Source organism: Corvus brachyrhynchos, unplaced genomic scaffold, assembly GCF_000691975.1.
Source record: "Corvus brachyrhynchos isolate BGI_N302 unplaced genomic scaffold, ASM69197v1 scaffold56, whole genome shotgun sequence".
NCBI classification, from domain to species: domain Eukaryota; kingdom Metazoa; phylum Chordata; class Aves; order Passeriformes; family Corvidae; genus Corvus; species Corvus brachyrhynchos.
The window spans coordinates 7,992,432-8,003,699 of NW_008238664.1; the positions used below are offsets into that span (position 1 = coordinate 7,992,432).

General features: G+C 39.1%; 1 long non-coding RNA gene across 1 annotated transcript; it reads left to right on the forward strand.

Moving 5' to 3' along the window:
• The first annotated feature begins 18 nt into the window (after positions 1–18).
• LOC108447563 lies at positions 19–10,988 on the forward strand. Its single transcript, XR_001863203.1, has 2 exons — positions 19–1,707; positions 6,611–10,988. It is a non-coding gene; the product is annotated as an uncharacterized LOC108447563 (long non-coding RNA).
• The last annotated feature ends 280 nt before the right edge of the window (positions 10,989–11,268 follow it).

An 11,268-nucleotide genomic window follows, 5' to 3' on the forward strand; every position in this document is an offset into this window, starting at 1 on the left:
TTGCCATGGATCAGTCTTTCATATCTTATATCCTATTCTGGCCAGTTAGAAGTCCTGGAGGTCCTGTTCACATCCCTGCAGGTCTTGTAGAAATGCCAGTGTTACTTTGCTTTATGGCAGCAGTGGTCCATTTCTCAGGAATGTCCCTCTCTTGCATTCAGTTTGACCAGCAGTCACAAATAATAATATTTGAGGCCGTGCTATAAATTGGGGCTGAATGTGCTGATACACACAACCCATGAGACAGTATCAGGGGAGGGGAAGAGGTGGTGCTCAACAAAAATGTGTGCATCTGGAGGAACACACACATACGGGAATTGCAAAGGAAGCCATCAGCATTCAGCAAGAGTGGTAACATACTTGATCCAGATAATCTTGTAACAGAAGAGGGCACTCAGGGGCCAGACAGCAAATAAACCTTATCACATTATACAATGAGGGAAAATCATTCAAAAATGGGCAGAATCCTCCCATAAACTGGATGCAGCTCATAGCTGAGGACTGGTGAGCCTGGGTTTCATTCATGAAAAAAAAGAATGCCCAGCCACTTTAAAACAATCATTACGAATATGCTCAAGACAACTCATCTGAAATACTTGAAGTAACATGCCTGTGTAGACAGGGCTTCATTATGTTACTTATTATTGTTTTCAAGGAGCCATCACCTGCTCTTTAAAGTAAAACATACATTACGAGACAGAATGATTGCTCATTATTGTCATATTCCTTAATTGCTTTCTATATTAGTGCATTCAAAGGAATGTATTTTTCCTCTTCTGCCCTTCTCTTCCTTCATCCAACAGCACTCAGCATTTTCCACAGAGCTCAAAATTGCTCACATTCTTATAAAAATGCCTCAGCCGTATGGGATTTGCTGAGATGAAATAAAAAGTGAATGACTTGAGAAAATGCAATACTTTATCCTGCATATTGATTCCATGGCTGCTGTATAAACAGGAACTGTCTGTTACAAGAACTTCCACTGACTTTTTGTTGTGTTGGAACTCATGTTCCACATAAGCCAGGTATGACAGGAGCTCACCTGTCAAGAAAGTATGACGTTGCATTAAAGAGTTGGCATGAACTTTGACACTTGTAAATATATTGCACCAGCCAAGCTCCAGCTGCAACCTTGCAATTTTCCAGACGGATATATTTCCTTTTGCCAAAAGGAATGTGAGCTACTGCAGCTAATTTTATGCTATATAAATAATGCTGATAGAGAGACAAGCCTGAAATTAGATAGGTTAGATAGACAAAATAATAGATTATGTAGGAAAGTCAAAGCATTTATTAATCAGAAATATGAATATGTTCCTTAAGGAGCCACAGGAAACCAGCTGTAATGATGACAAATTAGAGATCCCAGAATAATAAGATCAGTTTTGCATATAGGCAGCACTGTAACTGAGACTCTGTGTGACGCAGATTTGCTTGTTGTACAGAGAAATTTGGCTCTTATATTCTGATAGAGAACATTTCTGCTTCTTAGCCTGTGCTTGACATGCCAACAGAGGGAAGGTTGTGCTGTGTGCCTTGTGCTGCTCTGCCCCCTTTCCCCTTCTGCTCCATCTTTCCTCCAGCACTCTGCACCATGATGGGACCAGGCCAAGAGCCACTACAGGTTGGGAACATATCCAGGGGGAGCAGAGACCAAGCTGGTATCCTGACCATATTTTATGGATTAACCAAGACACCTAAAGAACGGTAGATACTTTTCTATTTCAATATACATTTTCTTATTCTTCCATATGAATTTTAAAATTGTACTATGCTTTCCTCAGCAACATTTTAAAATAATTGGTACATCAGTGTATGAATATGAGAATTTCCTGCTAGCAGGCCAGCCGTGGACTTAAAGCCCTGGGTAGACCCAGTATGTTTTACTCCTAATAATCCAGCATTTGTGGGGCTTTCAGGAATGATAAATTGCCTCATCTTAAATAGGTTATTTTAAACTGTAGCCAGTCAGCCTCTGGTAGGTGCCATATTTTGATAAAGCATATAAATCAGGTGCTGACTTTTATTTTAACCTACTTTCATTTTGTTTTCTCCTCCTTACTTTCTTTGTGTTGGTATCATACTTGGGAAACCAAAATTAATTTTTGCATGGAAAGCTTCAGAATGGATGTGCCCCAAACATTTCCACCAATAGCGTATGGTGTCATGCTTGCCTGAAGTGCTTATAATTTGTCGTATGCAAACTTGTTGTATGCTGGGCCTTAAAATGTACTGTGCAGTTGTCAGATTGACAGCAGAAGAAGGTAGGATATGCTCAGTGTTAGTCCATTCCTAGCACTATTTCTCCTGACTAGTACACAAACCAGTGTAATGTCTAAAAGCCACAAAATTTGAAACTTTTAGGTGTTTATATTTGCTTGGGATCCCATGAAAGTAGCATGATTTCCAAAACAATTGAGCATTTGCAACTTCTCCTGAGGTCAATGAAAACTCATCTTCTCTGAAAGACAGTTTCATTCTGCATGTTTCCACACAGGACTTCTATGTTGAATATTAGTCCTACACTGTGGAAAACACTATGTACAATATTATGATACAAAAAAACCAGGGGGACACACACCAGTTTCTACCAAATGTGCCCAGATGCTTCCATGCTTAATCTCTCAGGTGTATTCTGTCGGAAATTTGGAAAAGACTTAAGGGTAAAGCTATGCCTAAACAAAGTAGAAGGTAATGAAAAATTCCTTGAGAGAATAGGGTAGGGAATGTACCATGGAGACAGATGCACAAGGTGATGCCTAACAGTAGGGTCTGCCATATACATGTGGACATCTCATTGTCCTTCAGAAGCAACACATTCATTTTACTGGTGTGGTGAGTCATCACTTTCTTCACTCTCCAGCACAGAAGCAGCAGAGTAAGAGCACTAAGATTAGGTGGGTAGCCAGCTACTTCCCATTCCTGTAAAAGACTTGGCCAAAATCAGGGACAAGAGAGAAGTGAGTTGCTGGTTGCTTGCTTCTTCACTCCTGCTCTTTGCAGATAGGAACCTAGACATTGGACTGACTTCCTTCTGTATAATGTATAGCTTTCCTCATTCTTCTGAGTGTATATACCTTGACTCATCTCAGGCCTACTTCAAAGGTACAGAAGTCAGAGGGAACACTCTCAGACCTTTCGTACTAGAGTGAAGTCATACATTCTCGCCTCAGGACAGGTAAACAGTGAGTTGTCTCAGCTGAGATCTTAGTAAAGACAAGGGAGTTAATTTTTCATCTTCAAGATCTCATTAAAATTCAAGGTTTTTTTAAATTTAGTAATTTAAATGAAAATGCCACTATGGATTTTATTTAAAAATAGTTTAAAAGGTACAGTACCTGTTTTTCAAGGTACATCTACTTTCATGCACCAAAAAAAAAAAAAAAAAGCTCAGGTCTCAAAACATTCAAACTGCTGGAAGAATAACCGTGGTTCTGTTGTACTCCTATAAAAAACAGGACCAGGTGGCCTAATGGTTTTATTAGGCATTGCTTTCTAAATGTTGACATGACTGAACCATCAAAGCTGTAAAAGGTGCTTATCTAATATTCTGACCAGTGTACTTCCTTAAGAAAACTTAGCTCTGGAGCAGCATTCACCTTTAATTGGTACCTTTCCTCTCAGATAACTTTGGAATTAAGATGATAAATAGAGTCAAATTAGTTTTTCATGGCTCATCTTCATCCTATATAGAGTTTTAAAGTTTAGAGCATGGTATGTCCTCCTTACAGGAGGTCTGCATGTCTCAGTCTGCAGAGCACTGACAACTGCCATGGAGCAGACTGACAGCACAATTACCTGCAAGGTGTGCCCTACTGGGAAAAGGCTGAGCTTCAGCAGTTTGGTCATGTCACAGCATGTGACAAAAGGTTACTAAAGAGGTGATTACTCCTGTCCTACCACAGCAGTCCTTGTGTCAACTGGTTCTAGCACAGGCAGCCATGCTAAAATTGAAGAACTTCTTACTAAGCTATCTATGGCTGGCCCCAGTCATGATTTGGATGAGAAAATGTGGGATGTGGGTGGAGAAGCATAATGAGAAAAACATACACTGCCCTGGGTGATACTATAGTTGAGTGTGTACTTACTGTACTGCATTGTATTCTTCCCCCTGATTTTAAATACCAGCAATTAATAACTATCCCCTTAGCGTTGTCCAAGTTTGTGCTTGCACAGTATTTAAAGAGGAGATAAGTTGCTTACAGACAGGGATTCCTAGAAATGAAGTAGGCTGTTAACTCTAGAAGGATACTAGCTCCTCAAAAAGTTCTTTTCACATGTTATGCATTAAGTTTGTGTGAGGCAAGACTTGGAGTTGGATCATTGTTTCATGGAGCCATGAACCGAGAGAAAAGACACAACTTTCAGACAAGAAATCAGTTTATTGAGAGCACTGGGGCTATATGACTCACTGATTTATATGAGTAGGCAAACAAACCAGAAAGTATTGAAAGAATAGCTGTGATCACTGACAATAAAAACATGATTTTGTTCTTGTTGAGATCAGAAAAAACATCCACTCTATGAATTCAGATTGCCTAGGTTTGGAATATCTGTAAAGGAAAAAGGTTATAGCTGGTCAGGTTGACAGAGCTGGTAGTTTGCTTTCACATACAGCTTAAGCTTTCAAGAACTCTCCAAAGTAGTTAACACATAGGTTATATTTTTTTGTGAAAAGAAAGTGAATTTGTATTTGAGTCAAACACATGCTGATGTGTTTGTCAAAACGACTTAATCGCTGAGACAGATCACAAGAGAAATATTCTTCACCTCGTGGTCAGATTAGCCTTTTGAATGGCAGGATTTTCTCTGCCCCATTCCCTGGCAGGTTCCAGTTGCATATCTGGTGGAAGTTTAATTATTTTCACAAAATTAAGCGTCCCTAACAAGAGACTGAGAGCACAGAATGCCAAAGACCCCTCCAACCTTTATGGGAGGTAGCAGTTGCATATTAAGCTGGGAGGGAAGAATTCAGCGAGCCTCTCACAACCTGAACAAGTAATCTGAACTCCTCCAGTGAAAGGGAGGCATCAATCTTCCCTGTAATGCTCTTCAGATCTCACCTCAAAACTGACACTAGACTTTCTGAGAAGTTCTGGGGAAACACACTTTGAAACGCATTTACCATCTTTCAATATAAAACAATGTCAAACTAAGACACCCAAAAGGCATAATCAAATCCTCATTAAAACTATGGCCACCTAATTTTTAGGGGTTTCTCGTAGCTTAGTGTCCTTGTGTAGTTATAGTCTAAATATACCTGCAAGCAAACCTTTCCCTTAGCGTTTCAGAATGAGTCAGTACCTCAAGCTTCTCTTGGGCTGGACCTCACCATAACTACTTGTTTCTGCAGACAGACTGCTCATTAAAGAGGACTCAGAGTGATGCATAAGAAAAACAAAATTATATTGTTAACAGGCAGATGCCTAGGAATGCAACTGAGTGATGCACTCTGAGTGTTATTTTCAAGCAAGTATTGATCGTTGTTTGTAAGGAGATAGCACAAGATGGAAAGCTAACCTGAGATTTTAATCATAATTTACTGCTATCTACTTAAAGAGGCCCCTTTTGCGGATATCAGCCATAATGCTGAATGTCCGTCTTGACCTTTGAATTTTTGTTCTTCAAATCAGTATTTCTTGTATGCACACTTTCAATAGGTTATTTACTTCGGAGTGAACTATTCTACCAAGTAAGCTTCATTATAACTCCATCAAACTTAATCTGCAATAGTAGTTGTCCTACCTTGCAGAAAGACTTAAAAGGATTATCATTCTGCCATGCTGGGCATCTACAGACACACACAATTATTTCTGAGAATTTTGTTTTCTTCATTGGTTAGGTCTCATTTTATCTGAGATTCCAGATTAGCTGACCAGGTGTTTTTCAGAGACATTTCAAAGACAGATTTAGCTTTGTCTGATTTAGAATAGGAATGTTCTTGAATGATGAGAGAAATTAATTTTGATTGTCTAGCACCATCTATAAGAAAGGTAGGAGAGTTGTATGTGCCAAGCAGCTCAGAAACCTGCTCATATGACACAGTTTTTTTGCTATTTGACTCTTAAGCACTCAAACAACTGAATGAGCATAAACCATAAACTCCAGCCTTGACTATTCAAGCACATAGTATAGTTTAGTGCTCCAGTGTCTAAGGTGTCACCTTGGTAGGAGTTATTGAACATGTGGTCTCAACAATTGCCCCATTTACTGTGAAGAGCTAATATTGCTTCTCATCATCCTTCTGCAGCAATAGTCATAAGCAAATAAGGCAGGAGGAGACTTTAACAGACATATGACTTCCACTGAAATATTTTGACATCAGAACCAATTAATACAGTTGCTTGTTCCAGAAATTGAATTTGTTCAGTCCATATCCTTTGCATTCTTGCTCCTGAACAAAATTCTTCCTGATTCTCAGAAAAATTAAATGAAACAAAAAAAATGGACTGGAGCAGAAAGCAAATTCTTTCCTATGCTACCTATTTAAACAGGTTGGTTTTTTTTTTTCCAAATAAGTTACCTCAGAGCATCAGGACAGGGAAATTATTTCAGTAAGAAATTGTCAGAAGTGCACAAGCTATATTTTGCATACATCTTTTGTCTACAGGATGCTTCTTGTCTTGTGCCCAGAGAACTCCAAAGAAGTGGACAGTGCTGGGAAGATAATGAACAAAATGGCAGCATAATTTGTGAAGGAATTTTACATTGCAGTAGAGATGGCATTGCAAGATACCCTTTTCCTCAGTCTCAATGGTTCCTATATCCATTTCACTCAGTTTGTAAGTATAAAGTAATGATTTATTTCAGTTTAGCTTAATTGACTGCCAAGATGCTTCCTCTCCCATTTTTTGCATTATATCTAGTTACAGAAACCCTCTGCTTTACATTATTAGCACAGAGAGTTTTGTGCAACTTTACACATCTTCAGTGTTGCCCAAGTGAACTCATTACACTTTTGTAGCTTTGCACCTCTTCCAACCCACCCATTCTCTGATGGGAGCCCAAAAGGATGAAAGAAGTGTGTAAGTCACTGTAGAATATATTCAACATGCTCTAGAAAGTGCTCAGAGTGAATTACAGGATAAAGCCTGAATTTGTGAAACTGGCAACTTGGAAAAACATCAACTGTCCTGAAATCTGATATGTAAATCCCTGAACAGAATGAATATCAATAAGGCAGTTGATGTGCCAAGGCTTCTATGTACTGTATCAAATCTCTCCACTTTGCTTATGCTTTGTTTTTCCAGCATTTCATTGGTTGTAGGTTACTGCACCTCTTGTTGTCAATCACTAGCAGCTACATCGTTTCAGTAATCAGATTACCTTCTGGGCTAATAACTGCCTCATTGCCCTCAGAAACTGAATGGAGAAATTATTACAAAAAAAGAAAGGCTATTCTTCATTCTGGGATGGAGAAGAAAGAGAAACAAGACAGATAGCTTTAAGGGCCCCAAAGTGGGAATTAGGGAAAAAATGACTCAAAATACATCACAGAGCCAAGAACAGCATTTTCATTTTACCTCTGAAGCCTGAACAAGGATCAAGACCCAATTGATAAGCAGGATACTGTTTATTCAGGCATTTATTTCTGGTCAGATGCCTATAGTCAGTAATTGCCCTCACCTACACAGGAAGGGCAGCGCTTGCTGTTGTTCAGCTCATCTCCCCCTGCTCCCTGACCCCCAAGAAAGGTGTTCACATAACTTTAAGAATGTTTAGCTCATTGTTGCTTTTGACTAGATAAACCACTTACACGAGCTAGCGACAACCTCACACAGTTTCTTTGATGAGCTTAGATACCATGGTGACACTAGAAATATCTAGGATGAAAGACAGAAATTACAAAGTTATTTCCTTGAGAAATGCTGCAGGGAAAGGTCTCAGACTTTTTTCTAAGATGTGATGCCAAGCTAACTATCTCAATGTATAAAGCACACTTTTTTGCAGCAAAGACAGGATTATAGCCAGCTAAGAAGTTTCTAGGAAAATTAGCTGGCATAGTAAGAGAATTCAGGACTTTTTACTCTGTCAATTAACATGATGCAAAAATACATTATTTTTCCTGTTCACATGATGGAGCCAGGCTGCAGATCCATTCAATTGTCATTCCAGGCCTGCTGTGAGATGTTATACACATTTTTACAAAACAGTAAGCTGAGATGCACAGAGTTAGTCAAAACAAGAGCTCCAGGAAGTTTTATGGTCTAATCAGTAGCCAGAAATGTTTTTGGCTTTTTGGGAAAGAGGCATATTCCACAATGCAAGGACTGGTCTATTTATGTAGATGCACTTTTACAAGGCAACTTTCTCAGTTTCAGCTGCAATGCAGAAAAGCCTTTTTTCATTTTTCTCCATCATGTGATGGAGATGTGAAGGATGTGATCATAATGACACTGAAGATTAAAGGTAGGAAATTAAGCAGGGCCTCTCAGGCATTTGAACAATACTCTTTTTTTGGCTAATAGTTATTCTTCCTGGTAATAATAACATGTAAAGAGAGTAAATTATATCATCATCATCGTTATCTTTGTATCTTGACGTATGATTTGACTATGAACCACTAAATATAATACTATCAAAATTAAGAATGTTACACCTGTAGTACATCACAAACCACCTACAAGTTACAGTCAAAGAGTAGGTTGCCACTGTGCAGCTCAATTTAATTATTACTGAGAGTTATTTCCACCCATAGAAATGAATGTAGGTCTCTCACCTCACAAGCAGAATTTGCTACCCTACGGGCAATTCGGAACCTCCTCTCCCTGGAATCAAGGGGAATTAATATCCACCCCAGGTATTTAGTGTCAGCCTACCTTTGATACTTCACAGATTTCTGTCTAGTAATTAAGGATGAAAGACATTGGTGTCCCTTCCTGAACCCATCTGTATTGGAGAACTTGCTGAGAGCTATTTTTAGGGAGAGGAATGAGGTATTCTTTCCTAGTGACCTGTCAAAAATAGACTACCAAACCAGCCAGTGATCCTGGGTAAACAATGGGAACCTAAATTAAAGGACAGCAAATAAAGCAAGAATAAGCAAGAATTACTATTCATGGACTTCCCTACTCATTAAAGCATGGATGGATGGATGGATGCAGTTATGCCAATAAAAACATGCGCAGAATGTATGGTATGGTGTATCTAGATGCCTCTCTTACTTCATCTGTACTAGGAGCTGAACTGTCACAACTATTTTGCATTAAAATACCACATTGCTGACAGAGAAAGAATATAATAAATGCTGTGCAGCTGGAGCTAAATGTGGTATTTTTTCTTCTGAAGTCCAGAAGCTTCCCAGTGAAGCTGCCCAGTGACCTACCCCTTGCCATCCACTATTTCAGGCTGTCTTTTTTTTTTTCTTGTTGCTATGTGACCCTAGGTCAATTGGCAAGGAGAGGAAAGAATTATCTGGAAACTTAAAATACTAAATGTGCAGTGGTTAGAAAGGATTTTTTCCTTCAACAGAGTTCAAAAAACAGTGGGTGCAATCTGGCTGTATCTGAATGCCAAAAGAAATATGACAGCTCTTAATGCCTGGGAAAGGCTTTTTTTTTTTTTTTAAAAATTCAATTATTTATTTCTCTCTCTTCTTTAAAAGTTCATGTTTCTTAAGGAAACACAGCTTATGAAATCACACTGTATGCCAAACTTTTTCAGTAACTTTTGAACCTGTTGCAATTTCTGAGTCAATTCCAACCTAATCTGATCGAAGGCTAAAGGGCTCATAAACTTTGTGAAACTTGGGGAATGTATAAAGGAAAAAGATCAAAATTAGAATCACTGTGGAAGGAAAGACTGAAGCAAAACCTCATTACATTTGCTGTGGCCAGATGATCAGCACATGCATCTCCAAGTCTGTCATGATACCTGCCTTTCATAGTTATGGGTCTTGAGGTGGCACGTGGGCAGCATAGGAGCAGAACTATGGCTTTGCAGGGAAGGGTGCACGGGAGAGGATACAGGAATGCTCTGCCCAGGTACCAAGGCTGCTTTAGTTCAGCTGCTTGTGGAATACCCTCGCTTATTTTACCTTTTGCCTGGCATTCTTCATTTCCCAGACTAAAATGAACAATTCACTATCATTCTCATCATTATAGGTCTAGTCTGTTCATGGTTAAGACCAGGAAAGGGTAAATCTCAAAGAAATATGGGGCCTTTGACTAAATCAACAAATTAGGCCAAATTAATGAGAACAGATTCATCTGTTGAACTGAGAGAAGCTGTTCTTGACAGGACAGACTTTTTTTTTTCTTTTCTAAAATCTCCATTTCTCTCTCCTCTTCTGATTAATGCTTGTGACACAGTTTCTCTACTTTCTGTCTCTTTTTTTTTATAGCTGCCTTGCCAATTCACTCACCCCGGGACCATTACCCCTTCTGCCATCCCATTATATGGGGGATCTAGAGAAGGAAAGATAGTTATTTTGCCAATTTCCCATAGGTCTAGTTCATTGGACATGGTTTTGCAACCATGAAATACTGTTTTAAAAAAGTTCAAAAGGGTAAACTATTAGAACTAAAAATGAACTCCACTTTTGGTGGAATCTTTTATCCTAAAGGTGATACAGGAAGGAATTTCTGTAAGAAAGTTGATTACTACTGGGACAGAGAATGGTAAATTGATGTCAGACACAGACTACTTCTAAGGTACTGGTATTTGTTCCTCAGTTCCAGATATGTAAATGTATAAAAATGTTTTGTTTTCTTTTCTTCATGCCTGGTACTTTTTTTTTCTTTCTTGCACATACTTGGAGTTTAAATGCAGCTTTCTTGATAGGATAACTCCTACCAGAGCTGGTGTTTGTGGTTTTTTTTGTTTATTTTTTCTCCCCTATACAAGATTGTAAACCCTAGTTCACATTCAAAATTATTTATTGACTCTATTTTTTTAAGACTTCAACCAGAAACCAGAGAAGCTGAAGCCATCCTGGTAATATGTTTTTTTCGGTTAAAAAAATAAACTAAAATATTCTAATAAATGTATCTCCTAGTGCAGTGTCTGAATTCGGGTATTTAGCCGTATTCAGTGAAAACGGCTTATGGGGCAGGGCTTGGCTTGGAAGGAAAGACTCCCTTGAACGTGGCGTGGAAAGGGAAAGAAAAAAGGAACGGCACGGAATCGATGTGTTATTTACATCAGAGGAGCGAAGGCGGGAATGCAGAAGCCCGGCGCTCTCCCTTTCCCGCAGCCGCCTCGAGGCACAATGAACCATCAACGTGCAACTACAGCTCCCGTCAGCCCGGGCGCGGGGCTGTCCCTGCC